This window comes from Paramormyrops kingsleyae, chromosome 4 (genome assembly GCF_048594095.1).
Source record: "Paramormyrops kingsleyae isolate MSU_618 chromosome 4, PKINGS_0.4, whole genome shotgun sequence".
Taxonomy (NCBI): Eukaryota; Metazoa; Chordata; class Actinopteri; order Osteoglossiformes; family Mormyridae; genus Paramormyrops; species Paramormyrops kingsleyae.
This window is the reverse complement of record NC_132800.1, coordinates 1,154,438-1,171,678: the sequence shown is the minus strand read 5'-3', so window position 1 is coordinate 1,171,678 and position 17,241 is coordinate 1,154,438. Positions and strand designations below refer to the sequence as shown.

General features: G+C 39.3%; 1 long non-coding RNA gene across 2 annotated transcripts; it reads right to left on the bottom strand.

The window, feature by feature from the left end:
- Positions 1 to 4,416: 4,416 nt before the first annotated feature.
- On the bottom strand, positions 4,417 to 16,383 carry LOC111842345 (uncharacterized). 2 transcript variants are annotated; one of them, XR_011989773.1, is made up of 14 exons: positions 16,306 to 16,383; positions 15,035 to 15,162; positions 14,825 to 14,946; positions 14,037 to 14,229; positions 13,350 to 13,418; positions 12,878 to 12,946; positions 10,635 to 10,742; positions 9,746 to 9,851; positions 9,493 to 9,551; positions 7,542 to 9,405; positions 7,334 to 7,453; positions 6,544 to 6,591; positions 6,351 to 6,398; positions 4,417 to 6,185 (listed from the first exon to the last, which is right to left on the bottom strand). It is a non-coding gene; the product is annotated as an uncharacterized lncRNA (long non-coding RNA). The 2 variants fall into 2 exon arrangements; XR_011989772.1 differs by lacking the exon at positions 16,306 to 16,383 and having other exon boundaries at positions 15,035 to 15,309.
- Between the last annotated feature and the right edge of the window lie 858 nt (positions 16,384 to 17,241).

Here is a 17,241-nt window from a genome sequence, read left to right as displayed (position 1 = left end):
GTATTTTATTTCAACATTTTTTCAAAAGGCTACTTTTCTTCTCAATAACTTAGTGGACTAGTAACTTTACATCATATAATAATAATATATACAGGTAGTGACAGTAGGATTTTTCAGCACTCTTTCCACCTCTGCTATCAGACTACTAGATTTTACACTGTGATAACAGCTTCAAACAAAGCCAGTATCAAACTGCCATAGTTGGAGCATTCCTTGCCAGATGACATCTTGAACAAATGTCAGGAAAAAAAACAAATCTAAGGAAAATAGCGAACAATAATAGTTCTACATTTTTATATTAAATGTATTAAAAAAAAAAAATTAAGCTTTTTCTGATGCCGTTTTGTCCGAGTCCGTTTTGTCTGAGTCCGTTTGTTCTGATGCCGTTTTGTCTGAAGTCTGACGGTTTTTTTCCTGACACCCGAGTCCGTTTTGTCTGAGTCCATTTGTTCTGATGCCGTTTTGTCTGAAGTCTGACGGTTTTTTTCCTGACACCCGAGTCCGTTTAGCCTGAGTTCGATGTCTGATGCCGTTTTGTCTGAAGTCTGACGGATTTTTTCATAAGACCTGAGGATGTCCTAAAATGAACACCGTACTGCTCATGGACTGTCTGCCCTCCTTCCTGTATCCTGAGGAACCCTACGCACCCTGCTCATGGACTGTCTGCCCTCCTTCCTGTATCCTGAGGGACCCTACGCACCCTGCTCATGGACTGTTTGCCCTCCTTCCTGTATCCTGAGGGACCCTATACACCCTGCTCATGGACTGTTTGCCCTCCTTGCTGTATCCTGAGGGACCCTACGCACCCTGCTCATGGACTGTCTGCCCTCCTTCCTGTATCATGAGGGACCCTACGCACCCTGCTCATGGACTGTCTGCCCTCCTTCCTGTATCCTGAGGGACCCTACGCACCCTGCTCATGGACTGTCTGCCCTCCTTCCTGTATCCTGAGGGACCCTACGCACCCTGCTCATGGACTGTCTGCCCTCCTTCCTGTATCCTGAGGGACCCTACGCACCCTGCTCATGGACTGTCTGCCCTCCTTCCTGTATCCTGAGGGACCCTACGCACCCTGCTCATGGACTGTCTGCCCTCCTTCCTGTATCCTGAGGGACCCTACGCACCCTGCTCATGGACTGTCTGCCCTCCTTCCTGTATCTTGAGGGACCCTACGCACCCTGCTCATGGACTGTCTGCCCTCCTTCCTGTATCCCGAGGGACCCTACGCACCCTGCTCATGGACTGTCTGCCCTCCTTCCTGTATCCTGAGTGACCCTACACACCCTGCTCATGGACTGTCTGCCCTCCTTCCTGTATCCTGAGGGACCCTACGCACCCTGCTCATGGACTGTCTGCCCTCCTTCCTGTATCCTGAGGGACCCTACGCACCCTGCTCATGGACTGTCTGCCCTCCTTCCTGTATTATGTGGGACCCTATGCAGCCTGCTCATAGTATGTTTGACCTCCTTCCTTTGGGTCCTGCTACGCTGCATGAGGACCAAATCCCCTGGCCTGAGGAACAGCTTTTTCCCAGAGGTCTCATGTTGTCCATCAGGGCATCGCTGCAGTTCTCCACACTTTGGCCTTTTCTCTGAATTCTCACCCATGTTACAGCACTGCTATAAATCATCAGTGTTACATGTCAGGTTACATTGTTGCAATAGTTACCTTCAGTGCTGCACATTATTACTGTGATTTTACACACACATGTTGCTGCTTCTTTATCCAGTGTCACATATACTTTATATTGCACATACCTGAATAATTTCTTCTACGCACATACTTTTCACTTAATTGATTGATTGATGATTGATGAAACCCTTTATTGCTGTTGCAATACACCATGTCACTGGTCACAAGTACCAGCGAAAAAACTGGCCATCAACCTGACCATACATATACTGTACAAACATCACATACACAAATAGGGGGTGGACAGGTCAGGAAGACAGGGGACTATAGGAAAACTCAGAGAAACAAGATTACGTGAGGAGAGTGGAGGTGAATAAAAAAAAACAGCCCCCAGACTGTACTCCAGTAGGGAGTACAATATAGGAACAGAAAAAAACACCTCAGCAATAAGCACATAGTCACCACATCTCACAACACTAAAGTCGAGACTTGCAACAGGGGAGGGGAATGGGGAGGTGGAGGTAGTCCAGCATAGACAAACAGCCATCCGTTCCTGCAGCCAGACGGCGCTGTACAAGGACCCGCTCGTTCATGCTGGGGGTATGAAGCGGCGAAGGCGTGGGATGGGGGTAGGGTGTCCTTGTGGTTGGGGGAGAGGAATGCAAGAGAGTCTCACTGCCTTGTTCTTCAGGGGGAGTTGTTGAGCTCAGCAGCGGCCTTGGCCAAGGCCCGTGCTGATTAGGGGGGAGCCAAAAGCAGATAGAATGGGCTTGTTTGGGTTTTCAGGCGAGAAACTGTAATTTCGCAGCTCCTCTAATGTCCATGCTGGTCTCCGCCATCCAAAATCCTTTGCAGAGCCATGAGCCTCTCCGTGATGTTATCAAATCTGCGGTCCATAGTCACGGTGATGTTATTAAATCTGCGGTCATTAGACACAGTGATGTTATCCAGTTTGCGATCTATAGCCATAGTCTGGGCGCCAACAGCTCTGCCAATCATCACCTCAATCATCCCGGCCAGCCTAGTTGGGCTTTGAGCGGCTGTCACCGTTTTCTTCAATTTTCGATAAACCAGGGCAATGCCTAATCCAATCAGCATCAGACCTGTAATCATGGTTCCGAATAGGTAAATGTCTTCTATGTCCTCCACGGAAAGAGCTGCCAGACACACAACCCTCCACTTCTCCCATCCGTCCATCGTGTAGCCAGCTGCGTATGTTCCTGCAGGACAGTCAGGTTCCCCTGAACCTGGGCTTCTCGTCGAGAAGATGGTGTCAAATGCGTTGAGAGACCAGTTGATCAAATCCATAATTTCCTGAGTTTTGAAGAGCAGAGCTGAGAGTCTCTCAAGTATAGACAGTAAGACAGTAGACTGGACGAGACGAGAGGAGCAAAGCAGGGAAGATAAGGGGAGGGAGAGGGAGAGAAGTGCGTCCGCCTCCGCTGAGAGCTAGTGCTAGTGCCTACGCTTATTGTTTCACTTTTTTTTTTTTTTACCTTATTTTATCCATTGTTTTAATGATTTGGATTTTATTTCTATTTTATTATTGCTTCCTATATCTGTCCTGAGTATCTCATTTCGCTCCCTTCATGTACATGTTTTGGAATGACAGTAAAAGATCTTTTATGCTTTACCCTTAAATTCTTAAGATAAAGAATTATAAAGGCTGGTAATAGCATTATCTCTAACCAATTAGAAGCTTATTAATCTCACTTTGATTACAGGTACAAATTTGGAGGTATTGGGATATGTGAGTATTAGTTACAGCCAAAACAATTCATGAACCATTTGGGTCCTTTCTGATCCCACTAGATGGCGCTCTTGGTTCTTGAAGCATCATTTTGGCCATCACTAATGAGTATCAGCTTTGTCGATCCAGCATAAATCCCCCATTGGAAAAGATTAAAATATAACATTTCTGTTTACTGCTGCCACACAGTGGACATAGAAAATTACCTCTTACCCTACATTCATAAACATATCCTTATGGGGACCGCTCATTCATACACACACACACACACACACACACAGACAGACATACACAGCACACACAGACAGACATACACAGCACACACACACAGCGCACACACACACACACACACACACACACATGCAGGGTAAACATATCCTTATGGGGACCGCTCATTCATACACACACACACAGACACACACACACACATACACACACACACATACACACATGTAGGGTAAACATATCCTTATGGGGACCGCTCATTAATACATACACACACACACACACACACACACACACACATACTGGTTTTGAGGGTTAAAGAGGACACTTTTTTCAAACCAGTACAAATGGTGGTTTAAGGGGACTACCTTTTCCTCTGCTTATACAGCTACTGAAGAACCAAAAAAGTGTTTGACAACACCCATACATTATAAATTTCATTTTAGATTTGCAATATACATTACAGAATAACCAATATTGCACCTGACATATTGCTGGGATACGGGACATCGGAATATGACATAAGGGGTGGTTAGTAGGACACAAACGTTTGCTGGGACGCAGGTTTACACTACACAAAAACATGGCAGCCCACCGGGTTATGAGCTCGCTCCCTGTTTATGAAGACATTTTAGTGATACACACACACACACACCTAACAGCCTACTGGATTACGAGCTCACTCTCTGTTTGTTAGGACATTTCAGTGAAACACACACCTAACACCCTACTGGTTTACGAGCGCACTCCCTGTTTATGAAGACATTTCAGTGAAACACACACACACACCTAACAGCCTACTGGATTACGAGCTCACTCTCTGTTTGTTAGGACATTTCAGTGAAACACACACACACACCTAACAGCCTACTGGTTTACGAGCTCACTCTCTGTTTGTTAGGACATTTCAGTGAAACACACACACACACCTAACAGCCTACTGGATTACGAGCTCACTCTCTGTTTGTTAGGACATTTCAGTGAAACACACACACACACCTAACAGCCTACTGGATTACGAGCTCACTCTCTGTTTGTTAGGACATTTCAGTGAAACACACACACACACCTAACAGCCTACTGGATTACGAGCTCACTCTCTGTTTGTTAGGACATTTCAGTGAAACACACACACACACCTAACAGCCTACTGGATTACGAGCTCACTCTCTGTTTGTTAGGACATTTCAGTGAAACACACACACACACCTAACAGCCTACTGGATTACGAGCTCACTCTCTGTTTGTTAGGACATTTCAGTGAAACACACACACACACCTAACAGCCTACTGGATTACGAGCTCACTCTCTGTTTGTTAGGACATTTCAGTGAAACACACACACACACCTAACAGCCTACTGGATTACGAGCTCACTCTCTGTTTGTTAGGACATTTCAGTGAAACACACACACACACCTAACAGCCTACTGGATTACGAGCTCACTCTCTGTTTGTTAGGACATTTCAGTGAAACACACACACACACCTAACAGCCTACTGGATTACGAGCTCACTCTCTGTTTGTTAGGACATTTCAGTGAAACACACACACACACCTAACAGCCTACTGGTTTACGAGCGCACTCCCTGTTCATGAGGACATTTCAGTGAAACACACAAAATAGCATGCTCTACTGTGAGGTTTAAGGAAGTGTTTCAATAAACACAATCTGCCTTTTCAAAACAACTTATTGTAACATTCTTTTACTTAAATCTAATTCACAATAACCAAAACTTCACTGCCATTTACAAGGAAAATCAGGCAACATTTAATACCCCTTTAAAAGATATATCAATCCTTTAAAAAAAAAAAAAAGCATGCTGTACTGTGAGGTTTAAAGAAGTGTTTCAATAAACACAATCTGCCTTTTCAAAACAACTTACACATCAACTTATTGTAACATTCTTTTACTTAAATCTAATTCACAATAACCAAAACTTCACTGCCATTTACAAGGAAAATAAGGCATCACTTAAAACCCCTTTAAAAGATATATCAATCCTTAAAAAAAAAAAAAAGCATGCTGTACTGTGAGGTTTAAAGAAGAGTTTCAATAAACACAATCTGCCTTTTCAAAACAACTTATTGTAACATTCTTTTACTTAAATCTAATTCACAATAACCAAAACTTCACTGCCATTTACAAGGAAAATAAGACATCATTTAAAACCCCTTTAAAAGATATATCAAGCCTTTTTTTTTTAAAAAAAAGCACTGCTCCAATATTATTTCAAGGCTTTAAATAATGAATGAAAAAGAATGTTATGGCATAATTCTAAAATACCAAATCTGTTGAAGACAAAAAGTGACAATCAACATTAACTAAAAATTATTGTTGCTGATTCTGTTTTTTTAAAGTTATTCCACGATTACGCACAAAATCCCTAATATTTTGAACACTTCGATTCTCTAAAATTGGATGTTCAGCAAGTTTGCATTGGTGACATTCGGCATAAGTGGCCAATTTCCCTTTTAGTATGTGGTGCTTAAAATGCTTCATAACTGATTTGACCTCTCCTTGTGACCACTTCCTTTTTGTATTAGCAGTTGTCTCTGTAGAACTGTCCGGTAAAACTAAAAAAAAGAAACACAAACAAACAAACAGGCAGGCAGGAAGATAAGTAGCATATATAGTAACACTATAGTAACAAATTATTTACAATTGAAAAACATACAAAGTTTCGACTGCACAAGTATTCACCCCCAAAATTGTGTACATTTTCATCCCCTACAATTTACCATGAGAGCTTTCAGGCACTTCTTCCATAGACACAGACGATGTCCTTTCTAATAAAGAGAAATAAAACTCATTTAACAGAAACCTTATTGCATATATAGTAACACTTTTTAAAATTTACAATTGAAAAACATGAAGTCTTTACTGCACAAATATTCACCCCTAAACTGTAAATTTTCATCCCCTATAATTTACCATAAGAGCTTTCAGGCACTTCTTCCATAGCCACAGATGATGTACTTTCTAATAAAGAGAAATAAAACTTGGTTAACAGAAACCTCATTAAACTGATAACTGGTTTGAAAAGACAATGGACAAAATCCTAGGAGCATGAGATAATTGTACTTCTCATACAAGTATAGTGCATCCATTACACTGATTCAGCAAATGCTAATAAAACAAGAGGAAATAAGTAAAATAATATATGTAATAATATCAATTTAATGGTCCTTTCATTGTGGCGAAGAAAACCTTTCCTGATTTTTAATAGGATACAAAAGATTCAGCAGATTGTCTAAATATTATTTCATACTGGGTAAGCATAGTTATGCAATGTGACTTTCAATGTATTTAAGGGTCAGTAGTCAATTGTGTTAGTTAAAGACCTGCATCACAATAAAAACTTTCATGGGCTCACAATGTTCATGAGCTCATTTCAAAAATGCCTGAGAATGCATCAGTGCCCTGACAAGCAAATAGAGTTCTCAGAGAAGATTCACAAAATCAAGGCATGACTGAGGAATGACTCCACAAGACTGGGTGACAAGGAGACAGTGCCTTTCCCAGCATGGCACAAGCAAGTACAGCTAGAAAGGCACACAAGGAAACTGGTTTCCAAAATATATAAGTACAATAAATAATGATTGTCATATGTCATGATGCTGTGGTTTTTTTATCATCAATGTAAAATTGCTTTTGCACAGCTGCTCTACCTGTGGTTGATGCTTTATTACACAATGAAAGGAAGTTGTCAGAATGCAAATACCTTTCTGTAATGGGAAAGAATCCACAGATCTGTTTGCAGACGAAGGGGTATATCCTGACTCATTCACTTCCAAATCACTGTCTTCATCGGTCTTCTCTGATCCACTGACTATCAGTTCATCTGCAAAATGTAATCCTGTGTTTTTTTTTGTTTTTTTGTATATATTTTTCAGAGATATAAACTACACAATTCACAAACCAGCAAATACCTTCAATTTCTATTTCATCCAATGATTTTCCTTTTAGATCTGTAAAGCATCCTTTTTCCATGGCAAGAAGCAATTTTGAAATTTTTGCCAGTTGAGTGGTTGCTTCTGGCAATCGATAGAAGTCACGGTGAACAAGGATGTCGTGTCCCAAGAAATCTGCCAACTGATCAATTTCGTTGTCTTTTAGATTTAAAATTTGAGATAATGTGGCCACATGTTTTCGAAGATATGTTGACCTGAGGTATTCAGGGTTTTTGGCTCCACATTGAACCGCATAGGTTCTCAAGCAGTCCTGCCCCCTATAGTGACTCATACATTTTGGCCTGGCAAACAAGAACATATTAGCAATGCCAACACCACATTCTTCTCTTTTGCTAACTATTAGGAGTAAAGCATCCACCATAGCCGGAGTGAGAAGGACTGCAACCTTCCTTCCTCTTTTTCCCATGATCTCTATTCTGCTGAAATGCTTGCAGAGCTTTTGTTCAAAACGTGAGAGACCTTCAGCTACATCTTCATGAAGGGTGGTTTGGTCTCTCTCATAGAAACTTTGAAGTTTCATTTTGGATACCTCACCAGCACGCCTTCTGTTGAACACAATTACTTGTGCCAATGTAGCTTTTGCAACTTCACTATAGGTTTGTGGGCTAGCCACCTTCTTCAATTCTTCCATGGCACTTTCTGCTGACTTCTCAAGGTGCCTGTGGAGAAGCTGCACATCATGGGTAAATGGCAGAGTGGATGGTTTGTTGTACTTTGCATCACTCAGAGTGGTCAGGGCAGCGTGCGAAACTAACTCAGCCCACTTAGAAGTGTACAGTTTTTTGAAAATTTCAGTTGCCTGGCTTAGCTCACCGTCTCCTGCCATAAGGGCCCTACAGTGAAGGATGTCACACACTTTCTGTAAGGAATGCCCTAATTTTAAAGCAAGACTTGGGGTACTGTAGAAGCACTTCTCCTCATCATAACCTGACACCTTTTTGACTGCTTGAATAATTTTATGAAAATGAACAGGTTTAATAGCCTCTTCAATGCTGTAGATAGAAAATTCATTTCGCAAAACTAACAAAAACCTGCCAATTTCCCGAAGCTTTTGCCGGATGTACTCGTATTTGGTGGTGTCGTGTCCATGTTTATTATAAAAGGACTGTGCAAGCTGAATAATGCAAGAGTCATTTCGTACAATAGATGCTACAGCATCTTGCTTCATGTTACTTAAAATTTTCCAAACTCCTGCCGATATTTGCTGTGAACATGTTGATTCAGCAAGTGTGGCCAAGCCTAATACATTGGTTCTTCCTGGCTCTTCACTCACTGTTCCAGGATTTGAGGGGCATCTACGAATATGCCTCCAGAGTTCTCTGCGTAAAAACATTCCTTTGCAATAAAGGCAATGAATAAACTTTGGGAAGTCATGTTCAACTTTTGTTCTTCTTTTGACTTTAAGATGCCCAGCTCCACTTCTAAGGACTTCTGAATTGTGTTGGTAGTTACCTTTATTTCTTAGCTTCTCCAACAGTATTTTACGTTCTTTTGAACGCTTAGGTAATGAAAGCACTTGTGCAATTTCAGCTTCATCTTTATGGTTTTGAAAGTGTCTGGCAATCTTGGACTGAGGTTTGCCACACACGTAACAGTAGTTTTTCTTGGCACTTAAAAGGTCACTTATATTGTTTGCAGTGTCAAAACTAGTTGTTGAACTTGATTGTTGAGCAATATTTACATTTTCAGCAGTTTTTTGTTTTTTGGAATTAGCATTAACACAGGTCGTGTCTAATTCGCTGCTTGAGCTAGACTGACTATCTGGTATGTATTCGTCTTCTGAAAAAAGTTCATCTTCAGTTGCACTGGAACTCTGTTCCTCCTAGCATTACAAAAACAAAAAGATTAACAAAAGGTCTAAGAAATAATTTTGACTATAAAGGCAATTACAACTGTGGAATCTGCTTACTGGTGGTGATTGCTTCAGAAGTCTGTCAAAGCAGTGTTTATGCCACATTGAAGAACAAACTGCAATGAAAATTATATTTATGAATTCTAGATGCTCTAATTGCTGAAGTTACATTTTTTTACAAATTACATAAAGTTATATTTTTATTTTGGCCACAATAAGTTTCCACACAAAATGAGCACATTCAGAAACAGAATTAACCAAACTGACTCGTAGACAAAAAGATTATTTTTGTGAACCCTGTAATACCTACCTTTACACTGAAATCCAAGCCACTCCAGAGAAGATATAGGTCCAACACATTGGATACACTTGTCTAAACTTGAAATGGTTGTAGCACACATGTCACGTCTACAGCACTGTAGAGAAAAATCATTATAAATTAACTTAAATGCAAAAGAAGTACATAATATTTAAAAAATCCTGTTCAAAGGTTATGTGTTTTTATACTAAATCTTTAGACATACGGTCGCAGAAAAAACTAAGAGACCACAGCACAATTTTTTTCCCACTCATTTCTCAATTTGTGGGTGTGCGTTGGTGAACAATATGTATTTTTATGGAAATTGCAGCCTGGTTCTTCTGTCTTTCTCATTAATGAAGGGCTTCTTCCTTGCTTTATGGAATTGCAGTTCTGTTTTTAGACACACAGTCCTATCAGTGCACTTCACACCTGCACTTAATGTTTCCCATTCCATTCGAAGGTCACTTGATGTCATACTTCAATTCACAAGAAACTCTCGGATAAGTTAACTGTCATCTCTGGCATTAGAAAGTTGTTTCCTCCCTTTACCTGGCCGGTTTCTGGTCATTCCCAGAGTCGGCCACTTCATCTTATCCCTGTGTCCTGCTGTCTTAAAAATTTTGAACCTGTAAGTATCCTGCTGTTCAGCACAGCCTTCTGCCAGCAGAACCATGATTAAACCAGGATTTAAAAATGCAGATTGGTTTAAAAATATAGAGTGGTCTCAATTTTTCTACAACTGTAAGTTCAGGAACATACTTTCTGGCTTCAATGAATAGAGTGTGTGATGCAGTCAAGTATTGACTTAGTCAGATAGTGTGATTTTCTGCATTTCATTGCACTTTAAACTAATGTACCTGAGTTCCAAAATAATCATCACACCAATAAGTACAGTTACCTGTGGAGAACACCTGGAGGCTGCCTGTTGCTTTTCCATGGCATCGGTAGGTGATGATGATGGTGCTCCAGTGTTCTCCAGCTGCTTAGTGGGCATTATCTCAGGTTTCTGTCATTTAAAACAATTTGTAAAATAAATAAAGCAAAGTTAATAATTTTTTCACTCAACAAATTATTTAGATACAGCTGGTAGTTTCTCAGTGTATTCTCTCTGTTTCATTGGCGCAAAGCTTCAGCGGCAGAGACGTATCCGTGTGCCATATTGTAGCCGATCAGTGTAAACGCTACCCAGACATGTGCTCTTGTTTATTTTGGTCACAATGGGCGTATTCAAAATTTTTTTTAGCCAATACTAACTGTCGGATTATCATGTTATTATCATGCGAATAGCGCGATTTGCAAATGGGCAGGCGATCAGAGCTTCTTCAAGACGCAGACGCTTTAGTCAGTCACTCTTGGTCTTTCTATTCATATCACGAAGCTGTAAAAATATATTTAGTTTCTACCTATATATATTTGAAAAGTAGACCGTCCAAGGTTTCTGAGGGTGTTTTTTAAATGTGTATATGACAAAAACTCGCAGAGTTATTTAAACGGTTTGGCGAAATTTCTGTCAGATCCCGCCGACGGGTCCGCCGACCCCAAAGGGTGAACATATTACATTGGTATAGTGGTGCAATCTGGTGTTATGGAAACTTCAGAGATGCTCCAGTCTATGTTTATGTCTAGTTTTAATCTGAGGGGAGAATAATATTGGTAATTAAATTAAAATGATAATGTATCTACAAATATCTTTAGTAGAGCAACAATAACTAAATACTATGAGTGCACAGAAAGCAGCGGGACCACTCCATACTGGTGCATACTGAAATTCACTCACAGCGTAGCAGAGGACCAACTGTCTATCTTTACTAGCACTGTGAACAGGAAATTACACCCATGGCTGGTCACAGACAGGGTAACCCACCTACAGGATACCTATAGGAAATACAGCATGACCAATCATATCTTTGGCCAGGAAGGAAAATTCCACAGAGGAGGAACATAGAATTCCATTTGGGAAGAGTATCCAACAGACCATGGAGCTGGGACTTCATCAGGAATTGAATATTTAATAGTGTTACTCCAATTCCAAACAGTAACAATGTTGTGCAGAACTTTTTCTGCCTCTGTTGCAACATAATATAGCTCAAGACAACAAATACATAGCCAAATACTTTCATACCTCTTCAGCAGTTTTATTAGGACTGCAGGAGCAGGGGTTAATGCCATATGACTCGCTACTCAATGCTAATGCCTACTGTAGAATCCCACAACATAGACTCAGGTGCCATGCCAGTACTCCTTAAGATAAGCAGTTTAGAAACTATTAAAAAGTATTCAAATCCAGTCCCTCTCCTGGAGATGCACCTTCCAAGAAAATGTGTTTGAAACCATTACAGACACTCCTCACTCCACGAGGACTTAGGACCAGCTCTGCGACCAGTCAGTATTGTACACTGTATGAGAACTTTGGTCATGGAAACAGCAGTGCGCATTTGTATTCTGTTCTTTGTGTTCTGCTTTCTGATATATGACTTATTCCGAAGTGTTGCCTTTAGTTTGATGCATATACTTTGTACTGTCAGGTAGAAAACCTCCAGTAGCATATAAAACATGGACGTACATAAGCTTGAAGTTTTCCTGTATCTTATACTTTTCATAAATATTTAAAAGCAATGGTGTAAGTTTTTACTGGTTTCATATAATTTATTTGTTATTCTGCTGATGATTAACATTAGCACTTATTGGCCAGCTTGTTGAAACTTTGCTAGATAAGAGATTATTACAGTATACAGTACAGTACACTACTGCATAAACATTTATAAATATAAATATGCCTGAAATATCAGAAAGGGGTGGCTCGTCGCTTATCAACCAATTTGCTTAAAGACCTAGTCATAGGAATGGACCTCGATAATTAAATGAGGAGTGTGTGAATTTAACATACCAGACTGAGATACTTAGCTAATGCACATTACTATTACCATAAAATGTGCTTGCTAGAGTTAAAAACAAAACTTATGAGGCAGATTTATAAAAGTTTGGGCACATGAAAACATGGTCTATTGAGCTTTGTAGGTTTTTTATAAGTGAATTAATCACAAGGCATAGTCTAATACCTGGTTGCGCCCAAACACACACACACAACCACATTATACATAATCATACATAAGTAGAAGTCAGAAATATTATGCTACATACCGTATTAACATTGTCAGGCTGTTCCCCACAAACACTAGGCTGAAGTGCAGGTGCCTGGATTACAACATCCTGTAGAGAGACAACATAACATATAACAAACACAGTATACGTTCATACTTTTACAATATACAATCACAAGGCATAGTCTAAATACTACTTCTATGCAGCAATAATATACAGTGACTATTTCAAAGCCCTAAATGAATATTAAACACACTGGGCTAAAACTAGAACCTGCTAACAAACCTAAGAACAGGGGAACTATAGGAGTCCTTACAATAACTGTGGTCCCTGTAAACCAGCTCTTCTTCAGACCTACACACATGCTGAAATTAATAGTCTAAATGCATCTCTGGGACATTTCTCCACAATGTCCTTGCAAACTACTGTCCTCATATACAGACACACACACACACAACCACATTATACATAATCATACATAAGTAGAAGTCAGAAATATTATGCTACATACCTTATTAACATTGTCAGGCTGTTCCCCACCAACACTAGGCTGAAGTGCAGGTGCCTGGACTACAACATCCTGTAGAGAGACAACATAACATATAACAAACACAGTATACGTTCATACTTTTACAATATACAATCACAAGGCATAGTCTAAATACTACTTCTATGCAGCAATAATACACAGTGACTATTTCAAAGCCCTAAATGAATGTTAAACACATTGGGCTAAATCTACAAAATCCTGCATAAAGACAACGGAACATATCACATTCACCGTTTATTGAATACGCTTTTTTTTTTTATTAGCTATCATATCATCCAAGATTAGTATATAACTCCACTTAATATCTAGAAGTCTAAAACTAGTGACTATCAAACAGTTTCAAAGTTTATAGCTATAATACAACATTTGATATGTTGTGAGAAAAACACCCTGACCCCCCTGTGAATATGAGTGGAATATGACACTGCACTAACACAGGATGAGCGGGGGCACTGAAGATCTATGCTAATGGGGGCTGAGCCTTTACTACGAGGGTCTGACTGAAAAGGTAACACTATTTTAACTAGTGTCCATTCATTTCGGTGGGGGCAAAAGAACATTTTAGAGAAGCTAATGCCCCCTAAACACTCTTAATGTCACCCCTGTACAGCACTCTACTAACTCAAATACATCTGACCAAAGGTGTACCTTGTGTCTCCAGGGCCACTCTGAATCACCATAGTTGTACGTAATCTCCTCTCCTGGAGTGATGTCTTTAGTTGCGAACAAACACAAATGTGGCTTTCCAGTCACAGATATGCTCTTCATTCTGGTATTTGGGTCGATGTGGTCGTCATTGACAAGCCTGCCAAGGGATCCATCTTCTCTTGCTGCATCAACACTAGAGTTATCAAAAATGGTAATGTATTAAACTAGGGCTATAGTCTTTTAATTTATACCTTCACTCATATACTTTTTATGCATTTCAATATTTTTTCATGCTTTGTGACAAATAAATTTTTAATCAAGTCAAATAAATCATCTATAAGGATCTACATTTGGCAAATACTGTACTTATATAAACAGAAACTAACAACCACTGAAAGTGCACGTAGTAACTGCAGATATCCTCATTTTGAGATGTCAGCCTTCAATAACATAAAACAATTTCACAATTTAAATAAAACTTGAATTAGCTTCCTCATGACACACTAACTAATGGTTTTGATTTTAGCTGTGAATGTGAAAATCCCAGCTGAAGCGCACATACTGTTTACAGCCAGGAAGGAATACTATAGATCTCTATCAAAAAAACTTTGTTCATACTGTTCTCCCACTGGGGTATCAAAGTGCATTAATATATTTAAAATAATAATGTGTTATGATTTCAAATTAATATGCTTTGCATTGACTTTCACAGTAATAATTATGGTCCTTACATATTTCAACACTTAACACCACCACTTCCCATGAAACTTGAACTCAAACATAAAAACCTTTAAAAAATCATGGTAAACCCGTTGTCTTCTTTCCATTTCTTCTTTAGGAATAAGTTCTCCTCTGTATTCCAAGAGAAAATCTCCTTTTGCATAATGTCCACAACTAAATACTCCACGGCCTGATTAAAGCAGAATGAGCAAAATTATAATTTGTCTTATATAATCAGCCAGAAATGCAATATTCAGTCAATGAGGACTTTAGCTTACCTTTATATGGACTGATATATCTTATCTCAAATCCACATTTATCAGTGCATGTGGATGCATGGTGAGCTGCATCTTCTTTAGGCTTTAAATTTCTTCTGCTGCTCCGCTTCCCTGCTGCAGCCATGGGGCTGCTTCCATTTATAAAGTATTGGTTGGTTTATCACTAATATACCATTATAGACTTGTGCAATACTACAAAATTAAACCTGTTAAAATGTCAAGTGCTTGTGCATTTATGGAAAATATTTAATTTGACAGTCTGATATGTTTCAAATGTATGATGAAATCAGTACGTTTTTAACATTTCAAATTTTAAGTTTGATAATCATATTAACATCTTGGCCACAAACAATGACATATTAATATAAACATCCTCATCTGTTATATACATAAACAAATATTGTTATACTAATACTGAGGTATTTTATTATTAATAATTATTAATCAATCAAAGTAAAACTAAATTTGTGTTATATTATTTTTATCCTAACATCGCCCGTTGTATTTAAAACAGGGAAGGATGATATGATAACATTATATTGTTTTGGGTGGACACTACTGGCCCATCCCTACGCTACTGCTGCTTATACTACCACAGGAGACGAAAGGTCCCTAACATTTCCAGGTATACAGCGTCCACAAACAACCCAATATAATTTTATCATATCATCCTTTCCTGTTGTAAATATATCCTCCTAATGCTGAAAAAGTATGTATGAATGGAAAAAAAAAATTCTCTGCATTAATTCAATAATTGCCGTACTATCACGTGCATTACAGCTACAGTAAGGAGCTGCCTTATTCTGCTGCGGGTGGGTCCCCGGTTTCGCGAATTTTCCCTACGTGTAGGCCTATAGGTTTACCAGAGTTAAAGACGGCCTTAAACATGGGAATTTAATATTTTTGTGTCAGCGTTAAGCTATTAGTGTCAAGGAATAATCTTTAAATTGTTCGTTCTGGCAAGTAAACCATGAATATAATAAGTTTAAACCCCTTATGTTACATTAACATCAGAAAGATGTTTGTTCACTAAAACAACACTTTGGTGTGCATTTGCTGCGTCGCCTTTAATGGATGTGTATTTGCTTAGTTCGTTTTATGGGGTTTATGTCGGTATTATTACTTTCACGACACACGCAGTTTAGCCGAATTACCAAACTTAAGACGTGAAATTATTTTCCTCATAAAGTAAGGCATTTTTACTTGTTGGATATAAAACTTCTCACACCACGTAATTATTTTTAACCATTCATTAAACCAACGTTACCTACCTCGGTAAATGAAATAAAATAGAAAATAACAACGTAGGCCGGACAACTATTCTGCTTTCCTTAACACTTAACTAACTGGTATGCTAATTGTGAAAACGGAGAGTCGCGAAATAATCGATGACGTAAGACGCTTGGCACGTTCATTTGCATAAATGTCCAGTGAACCAATGAAAATATTTCCCGCTAATTTTGTGTATCTTGGAGGAAATGTGTATCAATTGTGTATCAGATTGCAGTACCATACCCAAACGATTGGTGGTGCATCGTCATACACAAAAATACACAAAAGCTGGTTTTTATGGTATATTAAGACGTGCAATGAAAAGGTGGGAGGATGCTTCTGGCAGTTGTAGAAGTGCATCTATGCTGTCAGAATTATGAGGACATAGCTCCTGTCCTCATAATCCCAAATGTCCTCATAGTGTTGGTACGTATTCAGGTGAAATGTCCCCATAAGCCTTCAAAACCAACACACACACACACACACACACACATACACACATGTAGGGTAAACATATCCTTATGGGGACCGCTAATTCATACACACACACACACAGGTATTATTTTTTAAATAATGATTTAATATTATTTTTTAAATCAATCAGCATACCCTGTACTGGTATAAACAATGAAATGACAGATGCCTTATATGGAGGGCCCCCAGTGATGTCAAAACAGAACAGAATTCCGGAACTGGTCAGTGATGTCATCGAAGGAAGATTTTTCTATATAAGAAGCAATTGCACCTTCACATTTCATTCTTAGAGACTCTCTCAAAGGAAGCACTGGTGAAAGAGAATCTAAGCTATATCGTTTGCATAATTTCATTATGGGTTTAAGTTGCACAAAGGTGCAGGGCCCTAAACAAAAAAATGTTCAGGGCCCAAAAAAGAAAGGCACTCTTCTCAGGTTCTGGAAGAAGCTGAGGAGGACTAC